The sequence below is a fragment of the Schistocerca americana genome, chromosome 1 (genome assembly GCF_021461395.2).
Source record: "Schistocerca americana isolate TAMUIC-IGC-003095 chromosome 1, iqSchAmer2.1, whole genome shotgun sequence".
Taxonomy (NCBI): Eukaryota; Metazoa; Arthropoda; class Insecta; order Orthoptera; family Acrididae; genus Schistocerca; species Schistocerca americana.
Genome location: NC_060119.1, coordinates 805,988,461 through 806,005,182, shown reverse-complemented (window position 1 = coordinate 806,005,182; position 16,722 = coordinate 805,988,461).

Here is a 16,722-nt window from a genome sequence, read left to right as displayed (position 1 = left end):
CACGACCGCTACGGTCGCAGGTTCGAATCCTGCCTCGGGCATGGATGTGTGTGATGTCCTTAGGTTAGTTAGGTTTAAGTAGTTCTAAGTTCTAGGGGACTTATGGCCTCAGACGTTAAGTCCCATAGTGCTCAGAGCCCTTTGAACCATTTTTGAAGCAAAATAGGAAGAGTGAACGCTCCAATTTCAACAAGTGCAACATCGAGCGCACTGGAACTGCAGCGTCTTAGTTGTGTGGTCACGGTGTCGGACTGTAAAGCAGAAAAATCTGGTTACAAATCTGCCTCGTGTTTCATTTTTCGTTTTTTTTTCACAAAATTATGAGCTCTCCATCCATTCGTTGACGTGTCTGTTCTCCTTCGATAGTATTGGCGATTGCCGCGCGGGATTAGCCGAGCGGTCTCAGGCGCTGCAGTCATGGACTGTGCGGCTGGTCCCGACGGAGGTTCGAGTCCTCCCTCGGGCATGGGTGTATGTGTTTATCCTTAGGATAATTTAGGCTAAGTAGTGTGTAAGCTTAGGGACTGATGACCTTAGCAGTTAAGTCCCATAAGATTTCACACACATTTGAACATTTTTATTATCATGCTATATACTGGTTATAGAATATGAGTGATATGATAAGAATATACTACCGTCGCAAGTAAATGTGATGATAGTGAGAGCAGGCGAGATACCACATAGATCTCTCACAGAAATGAAAACAACAAGTAAACAGGTGTGAACTATATTACAGCAAAGGAGTATGTGAGGCAGCGGCGCCGTCTTTTTAGGAGACACTGAAAACTATTTTTGTGGTCAGCCAGAAAGCAATGGAGAACATAGTGACCATAGTTTCCAGTCTGCAAGTCCATATTCTTCTGGTACTCACTGAAACAAATGTTGTTCTATTTACTCAACGGGATCAGGAACTATGATTATAAATAAATGTTTTGAGTTCTAACTGATCAATATATTTAATAAATTAATTTTTCACACACTTAACGTAGTAATCTTCCTGATAATAATAATAGTAATGTATCTATCATAAGCAGCGCTATGGGCAGTCCACAGGCGACCTCTACCGTAAGTTCCAATTAAACGGTCTTTCACCCTGACTTCTGATAATGAAAGATAATTGCTCGCCACAGAAGTAGAAAATAATATCACCATTTGCCATGCGGTTTTGTTAACATTACGGGCGGCACACAAACAGTTACTTCTGCGAAATCTAAACGATCCAGGACGGTGCACAGTCCTCGCGAGTTCACTTCCTATCTGTATCGAAAACATGAGTTTAGTTGCAGACTGGCTGTGACGTCACCCGAGGCAGCGCGAAAGCCGGCGTTTGACTGACGCGAGCCGACTGATAGCTGGGAGCGGAGTGAAATGTGACTGCCTCTCAGGCCGTATTTATATAGGGGCGCAGCGGACGGCCGAAGGGAACACCTGCCGCTATCCTCTCTATGGCTCGGTAGCAGGTTCTAAATGGCCGCTTTCTTTGGCACATACATTGATTGTTATTTCCATCAATGTCTTAAAATTTGCTATGGCTATATTGTGTAACGAATTTAATCAAATTCTGTATTCAGAACTTCCTATCGTTAATATAAATGATAATCTATAACAGATAAGGAAGTGTTTGTTCCAAATTTAGTTTTCAGTAGATTACTCGAAAATTATTAAAGGCAGTTTAATGGGGTCACGTAGTTAATGTTTTTATATCAAACTGAAGCTTCATACGACTTTTCATCTTTCTGAGCGTAAATTTTAGCGCCTTGAATTTTTCGTAAAAACGCCGATTTTGACCAAAGTATTGCTCCGACCAAGTTGAGACTTGTAAAAGTTGATTGCGACATACGTATGCACATTCTGAACAATTTTCGACTTCCTAACTTTATTTTGTAGTACCACTTGTTTTTCACTTAAAGCAAAGTATTTACGGAATTATGCTCATCTGATCACTCTAAGATTTAACAGTTTTGACATTAATATACGTAAGGAAGTATTGGCAAAGTTTGGAAAAGTTACATTAATTTTTAATTTCATCCTTACATTTGGCGCAATACTTTGTATGCTCTGCACAGGCACGTTATGATGACGTGGCGCAAATAGCAGTGAACTGTGGTTATTTCCTGCACACTCGCTCTCCTCTGTATTTCTAAAATGATACAGCGCTTGTTTCGCCACAAATTCGAGAGTCAAAACTTCCAGAATGGAATGCAAGAGTCATAAGATGTGGTACTTGTGTAGAACAAATAGGAGGTACAAACGTCTGGAGCTCCCTTCCTTACACGTTGCTGTTGTAGACGGACATTACACCACGACACATATACAAATTTGAATTCATCGAACAGACACGCCAATGACCGGATGGACAGTTCATAATTTTGTGAGAAAAAATGGGGCACAAGGGAGACACACATTCTGCCTGTTTTCATGATTCATCTGCGTTCAGTTTTTGAAGGGCTATGCATTGAGCATCTTATCACTAAATCGGAGAGAGGTGCGAGGGGAGTTTCCCTCGTCAGGTGTCACAGCACCTGTCACCCGATTATCGGTGGGTCCTTCACTCCATATGATTTTACTGTTTATGTAAATTGAAGGTGGAGAGGGAAGAAAGGAAAGTTCAGGGAAACAATTATTGATGTCGGCAGCATAGGGACCTTATGCGGGATCACCGGCGCCGAGTGAAAATGTATGGCGGAACGAGATTCGAACTCAGGACCTCCCGCTTATCAGGCTGCATACAAAACGACAGCTGCAGCGTTGCTTGGTGACGTACACCGATAAATACGTTCTAATGACGCCAGCTGCCTGTTACGTATATCGTGTGCTTTAGTTATCAAACGAGTAATCGTGGCTGCAAGGGCCGGAAATGTTACAAATAATAACATCCAAACGGTTGATAATATTATGTGATCGCACCCGAAAGTAACCGAATGTTCACTCTCGAGAGCTACTTGTAAACAGATTACTTTACCAAAACTTTAGATTACGTCACATTAGATACTACTGAATTGGGCTCAAAATAACTCTCATATGCCAGTCTCTCGTACCTCATTTTTTGCAGGCTACAAGCAGTCCTGAAGTCTCACTCAGTCTGTTTTCCAGAAACGTCTCCACATAAGGTGGTATAAGGTCGTCGCATTCAACGGAGATTATGTTGAAAAATCGGATTTTGTAGCCAAAAGAGCGGGGAATAATGTGGCGCATTGGAATCCTGAATAAAACCGACCTGCTCTCAGAGAAAAAATGTGTTGCATTACTTATTGAGCGCTCCTCGTATGTGACAGGCCAGAGGATTTCAGCTACAGACACAACAAAACGCCGTTAAGCTGCGTTGTGTTTCACGGCATGGGACTATCTTGCCGCCGATGATACGCCCGGCGAGACAATGGGTGTAGTTAGGTGGTCGCTCGTCACCAACAGCTGAATAATGGGTGATCGAATCTCGCGGCGGGCAGACCTTATGAGGCACGCAGACAATGGCAGCGGAGCCGGGCTCCAATTAGCGCGATGCCTGTGCACGATTAATTCGGCCAGGCACCCGAAAACGAGCGGCTTTGAAGCACACTGACAGACGCGGGAATAAGCTACTGCGTCAACAGAATTCGCATGTTTTCAGGTTTCGCTCCGAAAGAGTAATGCGTTTATTGTCAGCACAGTGAATTTTTTAAGCTGAGATAAATCGGGAAAGAGCTTAATTCTAATTCCGAACTTCATGAATCGTTCGCTTTTGCGATTCTGTGGTCAAATAATCCAAAATTATACAATTATTGTTTGGCTGTGCCGGATTGTTATAACGAAAAACGAACACTCCACTAGTTCTTCTGAATATATGATGGGTCTTTATATTGCTTCACATTTATGATGAGAAATGAAAATAGACGCTTTTAGCGCATGAAACAGATTTTAATGCTGACGAAGACTGTAAACCTTGTATTTTCAGCCATGATTGGGTAAGGCAACATTTAACGGAATCCCAGAGCTACAAAAACTGAATGTGATATTGAGGTGTTAGTGAGGCACATTGCTTTCCTATTGGAGTCGTCAGCCTTTCGTTTTCTTTTGTTTTTCCTACACTTTATTCGCCCGCTCCTTTTTAAGGTATTATATTACCTGATCAGTGATGTCTTAAAATATGTTCCTGTGGGTTTTCCGTTTACTTTACGGGGTTGCGTTTCCCTTCGCGATCTACCTGTCTTTCTGCCTATTGTGCTGACTAATAATTGGTGCCCTTATCTCGATAAATTTCGTATAGAATCTCGAAGTTTGTAAAGCAACAATACATAATTTGTTACGAAAACAGATGCGAAAAAAACTGGCAGCATCTACAATGTCTTTATAAAAAAGCACTCCGTCTTCAGGCCACGAGTGGCCTACCGGGACCATCCGACCGCCGTGTCATCCTCGGTGGAGGATGCGGATAAGAGGGGCGTGGGGTCAGCACACCGCTCTCCCGATCGTAAGATGGTATTCTTGACCGAAGCCGCTGCTATTCGGCCGAGTAGCTCCTCAATTGGCATCACGAGGCTGAGTGCACCCCGAAAAATGACAACAGCGCATGGCGGCCTGGATGGTCACCCATCCAAGTGCCGACCACGCACGACAGCGGTCAACTTCGGTGATCTCACGGGAACCGGTGCAACCACTGCAGCAAGGCCGTTGCCCCACAATGTCTTCATAACGCTTTAAAAATGATTTTGGAAATCATATATACTGTTCAAAAGGTCAGCATTACTATTTACAGTGAGTGCGGAAAGATTGCGTTTCGACTGCGTTATACTGTTCGGTTAGAAATTTACAAATTGTTGCTGACAAATCCAGCCTAAACTTAGGCAGTTCTTCGTACACGACAAGTCGTTAAATAGTTTCTCTGATGCTGACAATCTGTGTTCACTTCAAATCCAAGACCTATGAGTGCGAAGGTTATGAGTGCAAACTTCCAAAAACAAAATCTAAGTTCACTCGATATTCATTCGTAGTTATTTCTCACACTACATAGCGTTGTCCCTGTTCCACAAACGCCTTGTGATTCGTCAATACAATAAACCACTAGGATTTTGCGGTACACACTGAAGAATACGCTAAAAGTCTCACAGAAATGGGCAAAAAACGTAATTTAATTGGTAAATCCGCAATTCTACCAAAAGCTTTCTATATAAAATGTATTATACGCAATACTACTTTACTTTGCAGAGCACTAGGCGGCACATCTTTTCTGTTCGGAAGCTGTCGTGCTATCTAAGCTTTTACAGCACCTGACCTTTCTCGTTTCTGATTGGCGAGTACCGGCACACGCTTGTACAGGACAATCAGAATTCTAACCATTTTAAACAAATTAGATTCTTCCCCAGCTCAGCCAACCATTGACGTTGTGATGGTTAATTAAATAATTCTGAAATTTAATAGGAGAAGAGTCATGATCCTTATTTTGTTAGTGTCGAAACTGGTTACTTTACAAACACAAATCGCAACAATGATTGTGAGGTACATTGGTTTCCTATTAGAATCATCAGCCATTCGTATTCTTTCGTTTTTCGTACAAGTTATTCGCCCGGTGCTTTCTACAGTGATATCGGAAACATTGCATTTCAGCTGCGTTTACATTGTTCTATCAAAAATTTATAAACTCTTGCTGCCATGCCAAGGCTAAACTTACGCAGCTCTTGGTGCACGCATATAATTAACAACAATCTCGTCTTTTAACTTTCACATAGACTAACCATTCTCTTCACATAATTCTGACATCCTAAATATCACGTTAAATGGAAGCGAATACTTCATGAATCGTATCTGTATTATAAGCCTACTTTACTGCTCTTTTGTCTGAACTGGGTTATTTACACAAAAACTACATAATTAATTTTCCTCTGTGGTCACTATTTAATAATCTATAAAAGTACCAAAGCGTGATTACTACTCCAAAGCTGAAAATTTATTGTTTTATGTTATTTCGTACTTCATTGGTCCGCTTAAGTTTTAGCACCCTCACCTAGCATCACATTTCAACACTTCCATGTTAACTTCTGTCCTTTACATCCTATCCGCATCACATTCCCATACAACTCTAAACTCCAAACGTACGAATTTAAAAGGCGTAAATGTTTGAAGCAAGGAAAATCTTTTGTTGAAGAAAGGTTTATTCACATATGTCAGTCTTTTTTTTATTTCTTTCTACATTCGCACATACTGTATAATCTTGTTTCTTGCGCCAGAGATTTCTATCAAATTTTCTAATGTATATTCATCCAAGTTGAAGTTTCGACTAGTTCCATTCTCGTTCCTTTCCTAAATACTTCTTAAAATATGAAAAAATTCCGCTTTAAATATATACCGATGAGAAATATAAACGTTCGTCAAATAACACTGTTTCATTTGGCGGTTAATCATTCAACAACAAGTTCATTATGCAAACTGCATCACAACATTGCGGTACAGAGACTATTCATAATAGTTTAACTACTGTACTTACTTGAAATTAACCTTTGTAACATACTTTCTTACTTCACTATTTGTACTCAGTTAATGAAAATACATACATATTAAAATTTTCCCGTAATAAATCGGCTCCGAGAAGACTCATGTTCGCTGGTCTCCTTGAAACTAAGCAGTTCTCTACGAAAGATGCTTTTAATGGATGTGATCCTAATGCACATTCTTCTATATCTACATCATATCACCTAATGATGGGTGGCGCAGGGTACTTTTTTTATCATTAACTGAGCCCTTCAACCTTGTTCCACTTGCGAATAACGCGTGGGAAGAATTATTGTTGGTAAGCCTCTGTATTGACTCTAATTTCTCGAATTTTTTCCTCATGGTCATTAAGCGAGACGTATGAATGGGGAAGTAATACGTTGTCCGACTCCTCCTGGAAATCTCTCCGTGACGCAGAACGCCTGCCTCCCTTGTAGCGGCTGCCAATGGAGTTTGTTGAGCGTCTCCGTAACACTCTCGGCCGACCAAACGATTCCGTGACGAAACGTGCCGCTCTTCATTGGATCTTCTCTATCTCTTATATCAGTCTTGTCTGGTAGGGATCAAAGATACATGAACAATACTCAAGAATAGGTCGAACAAGCGCATTATAAGCCACTTCGTTCGTGGATGAGTAACATTTCCTTAAGAGTCTTCCTTTGAATCTGAGTCTGGCATCTGCTTTTCCCACTATTTGTTTTATACGGTCATTCCACATGAGGTCGTTCCGGATAGTTACTCCTAGATATTTTGCGTCAGATACTGTTTCCAGAGGTTTGTCATCAATAGTGTAGTGGGTTTCTTTTCGTATGTATGCTCAATATGTTACTTTTATTTACGTTCAGGGTCAACTGCCAGAGCCTGTACCATTCATCAATTCTCTGGAGGTCATTCTGCAAATCGTTACTATCTTCTGGCGTTATTGTTTTGTTATAGACAACCGCGAACAGACTCAGAGAGCACCCGACACTTTCTACTTGACATTATACATACTGTAAACAGTAGCGGTCCTATCACACTTCTTTGGGTGCACCGGAAGTTGTCTTTACATCTGTCGATTTTGTTCTGTTAAGAGTGACGTGTTGAGTTCTTTCTGCAAGGAAGCCTTGATTCCTGTCGCAAATCTTCTCCGATACTCGATAAGCTTGTTTTTTTTTTTTTTTTTTTCACCAAACGCCAGTGCGAGACGGTGTCAAATGCTTTCCTGAAGTCAAGGAACGTGGCATCAACTTGAGCGCCATTGTCTACGACACTGTGCATGTCATGGAGAAACAGAGCGAGCTTAGTTTCGCAGGATCTGTGTTGCGGAATCCATGTTGATTTTTATAGAGAAGGTTTTCCTTCTCCAAGAACGTCATAATTCTTGAGCGTGAGACATGTTCCATAATTCTACAATAGATTGACGTCAACGTTGTAGGTCTATAACTGTGATCGGCCGTCCGGCCCTTCTTAAAAACGGGAAAGATCTGCACTTCCTTCCAGTCGCTAAGTACCCTTAGTTGCTCAAGCGATCTACGACAAATTACTACCAAAAGGGAGCAAGTTCTGTCGCATAATGTTTCTAGAATATTATAGGTATCTCATCTGGTCCTGACTCGTTTCCACAACTAAGCAGTTGTAGTTGTTTTTCTGATCCGCTATCGGGTATTTCAGTATCTTATTGACGTCCGTACGACGATTGAAAGGAAGGACCTTATTACGATCTTCCGTGATGAATCTATTTTGGAAAACCGGATTCAGTAGTCCGGCATTCTCTCTGCCTTCTTCCGTTTCGGTACCAATATCGTCACTGAGTGACTCAATAGATGATTTTCTCCTATTACTGATTTCACATGCGAGCGAAACTCTTAGGGTTTTTACTCAGATCGGTTGACAAAGTCTTACTTTCAAAGCCATTGAACACTTCTCTCATTGCTCTCCTTACGCTCATTTTCGCTTCGTTTCTTTTTTGTTTGTGAGCTAGGTTTTTACTTCTCTTGAATCTCAGGTGAAGTTCTCTTCGGTTACGTAGCCTTTTCCTAACAAGGCTATTATGCCATCGTGGGTCTTTCCCATCCGTTAAGACCTTACTCGCAACAAATTTGTCTAGGGAATTTTGCACGATTCCTTTGAATTTCTTCCATTTGTTTTCCATATCTTCGCCCTCATCACAGAATATTTGCTGCTGACTGCTCAGATACTCTGAGACTTCGATCCCGTCACTCTTGCTAAGCAAAAATAACTTCCTACCTTTCTTAACATTCTTTGTCAGACCCGTTGTCGTAGATGCTATCACAGCCTTACGATCACTTGATACCTTCCTCTACGTTAACTTATTCGATAGTTTCAGGTTTCTTTGTTGCCAGGAGATCTTAGACGTTACCCTCACGACTTGGTTCACTATCTGCTCAAAGTAAATTTCAGATAAGACATCCAGAACGATGTCACACGAATCTCTGTGTCTGGCACCAGTTTTGATAGCACGACACTCCCAATCTATAACTGGCAAGTTGAAGTCACCCCCTATTACAACGACATGCTCAGGAAAATACGTAACGATATTCTACAAATTCTGTCTAAAGTGCTCTACCGCTAGAGGTCCTGATCCAGACGGTTTATAAAAGCATTCGTTTACCATTTTTGGCCGATCTTCGATGCTTAAATTCACCCAGATTAATTCACAATCGGAATCCGTGATAACCTCGCTAGATTTTATCGAGTTCTGCAATAAACACGCCGCCACCATTTGCGACTAACCTAGCCTTACGATAAATATTCCAATCTGAACTTAGGATTTCATGACCATTAACATCCGGTTTCGACAGAATTTCTGTTTCTAATACTATGTGTGCTTTAAAACCTTCAATAAGCGATCCTAATTCTGGGGCCTTTCCTTGGATGCTCCTGCAATTTGCTAAAATCAGATTAACCTTTTATATCTCTGATCTGCCACGAGGAACGTTCTCTGAGAACACTGTGGCTGATTTATCTGGCAAATCGTGTCTTTGATCCCAAGGGAGGGTTTCTCTAACGAGCTTCACTGAGTCATAATAAAGCAGACGTTGTTACAGAGAGTTTCCTTTGAGTGTAAGAACTTTTAACACTGTACAATAATAAACGAATGATGGCAATAAGAGCAAATTGAAACTGTTCTATATGTTTTGTACTCTGGAACATGATTCACAGTTTTCCCACTGCAACAGGATTCGCAAATGTCCTCCTGATATACGGATATTGAATAGTAAAAATATTCACTTTTTCGGCTTTGTTTCTTTCAAAGACCAATATACATTTCGTATTACAATGCATGGCGATATTTGCTATGGTAATCTGTTTTGCGTATACAATTTCCACTCAATCTATAAACGCAATTAGCACACGAAGAGTGTTTTATTTAAAAGCGAGCAAATACAGGCGTGCCAGAGCTAAGGCATGCATAGAATATTTTACACAAACGTTTTGCCCTATATAATAATCTACATTTGTGTAAGTGGTTATTTCACGGGTTGCACGCATATGAATACCCTCGTATGGCAGACTAAAAAGTTATTATCCACATCACAAGAACGTGACACACAGTGTCAGTATGCAGCACGTATATCGTCGGTCTCCTCTCTTCACGGGAGCCAGTTACTCTTCAGAAACAGTGTAGAATTTCATTAAATTCCTCTGGGTGTGTTACTGCGTCATGATGTGATAAAATTATCCTTCAGCAATGTGAGTGTTCACCCAGAAGAATATATTGCGCTTGTCAGTAACTGCACTTTATCTAAATTGCTGTCCCTTAAAACTGCAACACCATGAAGGGGGCATGAACAAACGTCGAACTGAACAGTCCATGAAACTTCCTGGCAGGTTAAAACTGTGTGCCCGAACGAGACTCGAACTCGGGACCTTTGCCTTTCGCGGGCAAGTGCTCTACCAACTGAGCTACCGAAGCACGACTCACGGCCGGTACCCACAGCTTTACTTCTGCCAGTATCTCGTCTCCTGCCAACCTTGCAAGACTAGCACTGCTGAAAGAAAGGATATAGCGGAGACATGGCTTAGCCACAGCCTGGGGGATGTTTCCAGAATGAGATTTTCACTCTGCAGCGGAGTGTGCGCTGATATGAAACTTCCTGGCAGATTAAAACTGTGTGCCCGAACGAGACTCGAACTCGGGACCTTTGCCTTTCGCGGGCAAGTGCTCTACCAACTGAGATACCGAAGCACGACTCACGGCCGGTACCCACAGCTTTACTTCTGCCAGTATCTCGTCTCCTACCTTCCAAACTTTACAGAAGTTCTCCTGCGAACCATGCAGAACTAGCACTCCTGAAAGAAAGGATATAGCGGAGACATGGCTTAGCCACAGCCTGGGGGATGTTTCCAGAATGAGATTTTCACTCTGCAGCGGAGTGTGCGCTGATGTGAAACTTCCTGGCAGATTAAAACTGTGTGCCCGACCGAGACTCGAACTCGGGACCTTTGCCTTTCGCGGGCACACAGTTTTAATCTGCCAGGAAGTTTCATATCAGCGCACACTCCGCTGCAGAGTGAAAAATCTCATTCTGTGAACAGTCCATGTTTGGATATGTAAATAATTAGCATTTCACCACACCCTCACAAAGTGCTTAGGAACAATGGCATTCTGTATACAAGAAAATAAAATGTAGTGGATTTCTAATTCAGAAGTCGCATTTTAATGTTGGTTGTTTAGTGAGAGGACTGTGTTACGTACCGTGTAAGAAGGAGAAACGCCTGCTAGCAATTGTCGAAAATTGCTATTGCTGCCCGCGTTTGGCATATCATGCGATTACGGAATCGATGGGCTCAGAAGGTCCATAATCAACAGCGTGCGGGACGTAAACGGCCCCAAGCGACTGACGTTTGAGAGCACAAACACATCGCCAGGAAACTGTCGCAATAGCATGCAGGACGCCGAACAATTTTGCCGGCTGGTCCGGGAGTGTTCGTGTTCCCTCCAGCAAGATGAGCTGTGGCAGGCCGCAGTCTTCCGCCACGTACTCGGCTACGGAAACGCCATTCTGTGCTGTGCTATGTAGCAATATTATCGAAATCGACTCCAGTCGTGAAAGCCTACGCTTATATACTGTGTGGCATGTTTATTGCACTTGTCAGTAATGTGGCAGTAATGTGCTGGCTTACCGGAAGCCTGATGACAGGTTCCTCCACAATTATCACAGCGTCTGTAGGTGACCCGTATATATCTCGGCTGGTTGCAAACGCCCACTTGGATCTTGGAGCGCAACACCGGCAGTGACATAGCTAGGCAGTGTGGACTTATAACTCCCTCCCCACACGGACAAAAATATAAAATACTTTTTTTGCGAAATAAATTTTTAACGCAAGTCCTCAAGTATGCAAAGTATACTGTTAATTTGTAAAGAGTTTTTATGTTTGGGAAGAATTAAGTAAAGCACATTTGTATAAATAACACAGATCAATTGATTATAAACGAAGCAGTACAAGTAATCAAAATCTTCTTAATGGTAGGTAACTTTAATATGCAGCTTAGAGTCTCTTCCTTCTTTTTCTGAAAATTTTGGAGCTGTGTCATCAAAATCGATACTTTCGGCTACACTATTTACGAGTAACAAACTTCCAAACTAGAGAGTCGTACTTCACTCGTAGTGGGCCTAAGATAATTCGTGGTAAGTTCGAGCTTTTAGAAACTCCTCTCACGTGACGATGTCGAAGCACTCAAAGTTAAGAAAAATCTCTGCACCAAAATGTGGTTGGCGACAGATTCAGAAAATTCCTATTCAGTCACAGTTTGCAAGAATTTTAAAGATGTCCAACCAAGAGACTCCTACTTTGCAACTTTGGCAGCTTGCAGGAATCTTCTTAGGCGCGGAATTTCTACAAGGACACCATATTCAGAAATCTCTTAAAACTGCCAGCTAAACTTTTTAGAATCGCTTTAATTTACGTTTCGAATGTTTTAATCAGATTTCTGGCCTCCAAAACAGCAAAACGATATAATATAATTTACATGACTTTTAGAGTATCGATTTCTTGTAGAATCCTGCCGATGCACCCTAACCTTCTCAGTTTCTGGTACAAAGTCAGCGTCTCCTCTGCAGCCTTCTCTCCTGTCACCATCTCCCTCTTCCCGGTATTTCTACTTCTTTCCACAGGAACGCCCATCTCGTCACATGTGTCCTACACAAAAGAAAGTGCTTCGTCAACAAGGTAATTTCTCTTGTCTTTCAAAAAGAACTTTAGTCTTCTCATCTTAGCGGTACACAGTCCGAAGCTGACCCCAAAAATCTGCAAATAATTTTGAACATGGTTGACTTCTTCTAAGACTGTACTCCATCAACAGCAAAACCATAAAAATGAGAAATCATCGCAGAGGGGCTGTTAGGACAGCCTCTCTGGTTTCCATAGTTTCCGAAGAATCAGGTAGTTGCGCGTATAGTGGAATAGTTGCAAGAGCACGTAATGCGCACAGGTCGAGAGAATGCCTTTTCTTCTGTTTTCCGTCTTTCCCTTTTCATGCAACTAATTGAAGGCAGTTTGTTTAGTTGCCATATGCGTTTCGCTTCTTTTTCTTTGGGAAACATTATCAGTGGCCTGTAATACATGTTTCCTTTTATACATACAATGAACCATTATCTAGTAGATATGATATGCTGCTATATTACATTTTGTCGTGTCTTTCTCATCTTTTTAGGTTAAAATCAACTTTTGTAGCACAAAGTTCGTAATGTGAACTTATAGTTCGGTGTTACGATTTCAAACACTAGTAACTCATATGTGTAGTCCTGGAGATACATTCGTTAGTTTCCATACTCCAGTAGGACGATAGCTGGCCCCACGTTTGTCATATCGCATATTGCCAGCTGTTGATGTGTGTTTGTCTGTCTTTTCTTTGTGTTGTGTTGTGTTTTTATATTTTCCATTTATTGTTTGTCACATTCCATGTTGGATGGTTCATGTCCATGTTTTATCAGGTGTTTGGCGGACGTAGAATGGTTATTTGAATATTTCCAACTTCTTACATGTTCTTTATACCTAGTTTTGAAGTTCCTGCTTGTCATCCCTAGATATACTGATTTACATTCTTGCCACTTTAGCTGGTATATACCTGCTCCTTGGTATTTATCTAGCTTGTCTGTTGTTTGAAAATATGATTGGAGTGTGTTTCTTGTTCTGTAAGCTATGTATAATCCCCGTTTCTTTAGTATATTTGCTATCTTGTGTGTTGCTTTGTGTCTGTATGAAAGAGTGTACCATTTTTTTCTGTTATTCATGTCATGAGTGTTATTTTTTTGTGCTTCCGTGTGTGCTGTAGTGTCTGTGGGGTTCTTTGGTGTTCTCGGCTTGTTTTGATTTTTCTTTAGTTCTGTTTTAATTTTTTGGTTTAGTTTTTGTACTATATGGATGTTGTAACCATTGTTTGTGGCTATGAGTTGAATTCATTGTAATTCTTTTTCATAGTTTTCATTGCTGAGTGGGATGTTATTTAGTCTCTGTAACATGTATCGTAGGGCCGCTTATTTTTTATTTTGCAGGTGGTTGGATGAAACATCTGTGATTATGTCTGTGGTTGTTGGCTATCTGATGATGTCAAATGTGTGTTTAATGTTGTCTCTCTTTATTGTTGTATCCATGGAATGTATTTGCTTTTGTGTTTCTTTTTCCATGGTCAATTGAAAATTCCTATGTATGTTGTTTATATCTGTATGAAGTTTATCAATCTTCTCTGTTGGTTCATCTACCATACAGGTGATGTCGTCCACATATCTGTACCAATAAACACTTTTGTAACCTTTCTCTGTGTTGACTGTATCAAAGATTGTGACTGTTGTGTGGTTGATGAATATGTTTGCCAAAATTCCTGAAGTTGGAGATCCCACTGGAAGCCCATCGTCAGCAAAGAATACTATCAAAAATAATTACAAAGAATTCAACTCACAGCCACAAAAAATGGTTACAACATTCATATAGCACAAAAAATAAACCAAAAAATTAAAACAGAACTAAAGAAAAATCAAAACAAGCAGAGAACACAAACACCAAAGAACCCCACAGACACTACAGCACACACGGAAGCACAAAAAAATAATACTCATGACATGAATAACAGAAAAAAATGGTACACTCTTTCATACAGACACAAAGCAACACACAAGATAGCAAATATACTACTGGGTTTATACATAGCTTACAGAACAGAAAACACATTCCAATCACATTTATAAACAACAGACAAACCAGATAAATATCAAGGATCAGATATATACCAGCTGAAGTGCCAAGAATTTAAATCAATATATCTAGGGATGACAAGCAGGAACTTCAGAACTAGATATAAAGAAAATTTAAGAAGTTGGAAATATTTAAATAGGCATTCTACCTTCGCCAAACACGTGATAAAACATGGACATGAACCATCCAACATGGAATGTGACATGAAAGTTATTCAAGTGAATAATCACAACAAAATGATCTTGTCATTGCAAGAAAACTTTCACATACAAAGATTCATTTTTGTGGAAAAGAAGATACTCAACGACCAAATCCATATAAGCAATAACTCTCTGATCACGCTAGTCACCAAAACAATAACAAACAGAAATGTAACCAGGATAAATGATAAATGAATCACTTTCCTCTCTTCTCTCTCTCACTCCCTCACTCTCTCTGTCTCTCTCTCTCTCTCTCTCTCTCTCTCTCTCTCTCTCTCTCCCCCTCTCGCTTTCTCCCACTCCCCCCCCCCCACTCACACACATAAACGTATATAACACATTTACACGAAGCAAAATACACACACACCCAACCGCGCATGCACGCACGCACAGAGACGCAAATGTATATAAAAATAATCACCCTCACGGGAAAGAATTACACAATTACGCACACACACACACACACACACACCACACACACACACACACACACACACACACACACACACACACACACACACACACACAACAAATTGAAAAAACCTACAACACCACACAAATAAAAGACAGACAAACACACAACAACAGTTGGCAACACTACACACCGAAAACACATATATGTTGATCACAAAAATGAAAAGTGAAAGTGATATATGCGATATGACAAATGTGGGTGAAAGAACGCCAGACATAGGCCTGCTGGAGTATGGAAACTAACGAATGTATCTCCAGGACTACACATATGAGTTACTAGTGCTAGAAATCGTAAGTAACACCGTACGATAAGTTCACATTACGAACTCTCTGCTACAAAAGTTGATTTTAACCTAAAAACAAAAGAAAGACAGGACAAAATGTAATATAGCAGGTTATTATATCTACCACATAATAGTTTATTGTATATATAAAAGGAAACATGTATTACAAGCCACTGATGATGCTTCCCAAATAAAATCAAACTAAACGCGTGTAGCGAATAAACAAACTGCCTTCAATTAGTTGCATAGATGTACAGGGTTATTACAAATGATTGAAGCGATTTCACAGCTCTACAATAACTTTATTATTTGAGATATTTTCACAATGCTTTGCACACACATACAAAAACTCGAAGTTTTTTTAGGCATTCACAAATGTTCGATATGTGTCCCTTTAGTGATTCGGCAGACATCAAGCCGATAATCAAGTTCCTCCCACACTAGGCGCAGCATGTCCCCATCAACGAGTTCGAAAGCATCGTTGATTCGAGCTCGCAGTTCTGGCACGTTTCTTGGTAGAGGAGGTTTAAACACTGAATCTTTCACATAACCCCACAGAAAGAAATTGCATGGGGTTAAGTCGGGAGAGCGTGGAGGCCATGACATGAATTGTTGATCATGATCTCCACCACGACCGATCCATCTGTTTTCCAATCTCCTGTTTAAGAAATGCTTCTGCTTTAGCCTTTACCGTAAGATTTTCCAAATCGTCGGCTGTGGTACGTTTAGCTCCCTGCTTGCTTTATTCGTCGACTTCCGCGGGCTACGCATGAAACTTGCCCGCACGCGTTCAACCGTTTCTTCGCTCACTGCAGGCCGACCCGTTGATTTCCCCTTACAGAGGCACCCAGAAGCTTTAAACTGCGCATACCATTGCCGAATGGAGTTAGCAGTTGGTGGATCTTTGTTGAACTTCGTTGCATTGTTATGATTGACTGATGTGAGTGCATTTCAAGCACGACATACGCTTTCTCGGCTCCTGTCGCCATTTTGTCTCACTGCGCTCTCGAGCGCTCTGGCGGCGGAAACCTGAAGTGCGGCTTCAGCCGAACAAAAGTTTATGAGTTTTTCTACGTATCTGTAGTGTGTCGTGACCATATGTC